This window comes from Pristiophorus japonicus, chromosome 17 (genome assembly GCF_044704955.1).
Source record: "Pristiophorus japonicus isolate sPriJap1 chromosome 17, sPriJap1.hap1, whole genome shotgun sequence".
In the NCBI taxonomy this organism is placed as follows: domain Eukaryota; kingdom Metazoa; phylum Chordata; class Chondrichthyes; family Pristiophoridae; genus Pristiophorus; species Pristiophorus japonicus.
Genome location: NC_091993.1, coordinates 112,645,267 through 112,648,794, shown reverse-complemented (window position 1 = coordinate 112,648,794; position 3,528 = coordinate 112,645,267).

The window sequence follows — 3,528 nt, the reverse complement described above, 5'->3', positions numbered from 1 at the left end:
GTAAAACCCCATCTGGTTCACTAACGTCCTTTAGGGAAGGAAATCTGCCGTCCTTACCCGGTCTGGCCTATAGATGACTCCAGGCCCAAAGCAATGTGGTTGAGTTTTAACTTCCCTCTGAAATGGTCTAGCGAGCCATTCAGTTGTATTCAAGATGGCGGTTCACCACCACTTTCTCAAGGGCAATAAACGTTGGCCTTGCTGGCGACGCCCACATCCAGTGAATGAATAAAAAAAAAATACAATCGCATTCTACCAGCGAGCTTTCCTCGTTTCATTCACACCACCTTTGGCCTGCTTTTCATCGGAACCTTGGTAAACCCTGTTTGGGCCATTTCTTTTGCTGGCCCCTTGATCCAAATCACCTTAATTAGATGCAATAAGATAGCGTGCAATGTCGTCCTGCCAGTTAGTTTGGATTAAAACAAATCCAGTTAACAGGCACTGTACACGCACAGCCTGCTGCACAGGCTGGCTCCAAGCCCTTTGCGTTTAGTTTTGGTTTGTAAGAACAAATGGAAAAGAACTATAAATAACAAAGGGAGGAATGCTTGTGATTCCATCAAACAAAAACAAAAATAATTAAATGGCTGATTTTAGCTTTTGGCCGTGGTGGAAAACAGGCTGACAGGCTGCCCACTATTCATCACACAGTGTGGGGGGGGGGGTTGTAAAGGGCAGCCGATCTGATACCACCCGTTTTAAGCCAGTTAATATCACCCCGAAAGGTTGGTGGATGGAAAGAGAGATGCAAAGCACAAGCAAGTAATCATGAAGGAGATGGAAACAAAGCAAGAAGCTTAATAATAGCAGATTGGGTCTATGCGCTGTGGGGTTTAGATGAATGAGAGGTGATCTCATTGAAACATACAAGATTGTGAGGGGGATTGACAGGGTAGATGCTGAGAGGCTGTTTCCCCTGGCCGGAGTATCTAGAACCAAGGGGTACAGCCTCAGGATAAAGGAGGAATTGCTTCACTCAGGGGGTTGTGAAATTTTGGAAGTCTCTACCCCAAAGGGCTGTGGGTGCTCAGTCGTTGAGTATAATCAAGACAGAGGTCGATAGATTTTTAGACTCTACGGGAATCGAGGGATATGGGAATCGAGGGATATGGGGAAAGTGCAGTTGCGGTCTTATCGAATGGCAGAGCAGGCTTGAGGAGCTGTATGGCCTACTCCTGCTCCTAATGATTATGTTCTTATGTCCTTATTAACCTCCTCGAGCCCCACACACCCCTCCTGAACTGTCCGTTCCTCTGACCCTGCCCTGCCATTTGCGGAAGTGCATTCAGCCCTCAAGGTCTCACGCTTTGCAATTCTATCACTAAAACCCTCCGCCTCTCCATCTCCCTCTTCTCTTATAAGGACCTCCTTTCAATCCATCTTTTTGACCAAGCTTTTGGGCACACCTCCTAGTATCTCCCTTGATCAATTTTAATCTGATTACGCCTCTGTCAAGCACCTTAACGTTTTTTTACACATTAAAGGCACTAAGTTGTTGTTGTTGCTAAGTTAATGATATTGATTGGTTGAACTATCCCATTGGCTCAATGCAAAGCAATTCAAAACCACTCCGTTCAAGCTGGGAAAGCCAATCAGCAATCGCCTTGCACTTGGAAACCACCCTAGCAATTTATCACCCCACTCCCGCCAAATTCTTACAGAGCTTGACAGGGTAGATACAGGGAGAAAGTTTCCCCTGACTGGGGAGTCTAGAACCAGTCGCAGAATAAGGGGTCGGCAATTTAGGACTGAGATGAGGAGAAATTTCTTCACTCAGAGGGTGAATCTTTGGAATTCTCTACCCCAGAGGGCTGTGGCGACTCAGTCGTTGAGTATATTCAAGACAGAGATCGATAGATTTTTGGATATTAAAGGAATCGAGGGATATGGGGACAGTGCAGGAAAGTGGCGTTGAGGTAGAAGATCAGCCATGATCTCATTGAATGGTGGAGCAGGCTCGAGGGCATGAATGGCCTACTCCTGCTCCTATTTCTTATGTTCTTATGTTAAACACATCAACCATATTCTAGGAATGAACACAAAATGAATCAATCAGATTGCTCAACAATTTTTCCTGTCAACTTTCAACTGTTATTTTCTTTTCAGCCCCAGATCATTCTGTGCAGCTAAAGATAACATTTATAAGATGGTAAATACAACTGTGTAAAAAAATTAAACCATTCTGGAAAAAAAATCTCACTTGCTTTATCTAAAAAATTAGTGCTCAGCGTCAAAAATGCTGAGAAGAAGAAAGCGCTTCACGGTCTTACTGCTCCCGCCGATGCCTGGAGCCTGAGTTCTGCCTTGGCCCAGAGTTGGAAGCATAAGAACATAAGAACATAAGAATTAGGAACAGGAGTAGGCCATCTAGCCCCTCGAGTCTGCTCCGCCATTCAACATGGTTGATCTGGCCATGGACTCAGCTCCACTTACCCGTCCGCTCCCCATAACCCTTAATTCCCTTATTGGTTAAAAATCTATCTATCTGTGATTTGAATACATTCAATGAGCTAGCCTCAACTGCTTCCTTGGGCAGAGAATTCCACAGATTCACAACCCTCTGGGAGAAGAAATTCCTTCTCAACTCGGTTTTAAATTGGCTCCCCCGTATTTTGAGGCTGTGCCCCCTAGATCTAGTCTCCCCGACCAGTGGAAACAACCTCTCTGCCTCTATCTTGTCTATCCCTTTCATGATTTTAAATGTTTCTATAAGATCACCCCTCATCCTTCTGAACTCCAAGGAGTAAAGACCCAGTCTACTCAATCTATCATCATAAGGTAACTCATCTCCGGAATCAGCCTAGTGAATCGTCTCTGTACCCACTCCAAAGCTAGTATATCCTTCCTTACGTAAGGTGACCAAAACTGCACGCAGTACTCCAGGTGCGGCCTCACCAATACCCTGTACAGTTACAGCAGGACCTCCCTGCTTTTGTACTCCATCCCTCTCGCAATGAAGGCCAACATTCCATTCGCCTTCCTGATTACCTGCTGCACCTGCAAACTAACTTTTTGGGATTCATGCACAAGGACCCCCAGGTCCCTCTGCACCTCAGCATGTTGTAATTTCTCCCCATTCAAATAATATTCCCTTTTACTGTTTTTTTTCCAAGGTGGATGACCTCACATTTTCCGACATTGTATTCCATCTGCCAAACCTTAGCCCATTCGCTTAACCTATCCAAATCTCTTTGCAGCCTCCCTGTGTCCTCTACACAACCCGCTTTCCCACTAATCTTTGTGTCATCTGCAAATTTGGTGACACTACATTCTGTCCCCTCTTCCAGGTCATCTATGTATATTGTAAACAGTTGTGGTCCCAGCACCGATCCCTGTGGCACGCCACTAACCACCGATTTCCAACCCGACTCTCTGCTTTCTGTTCGCTCGCCAATTCTCTATCCATGCTAATACATTTCCTCTGACTCCGCGTACCTTTATCTTCTTCAGTAACCTTTTGTGTGGCACCTTATCAAATGCCTTTTGGAAATCTAAATATACCACATCCATCGGTACACCTCTCCA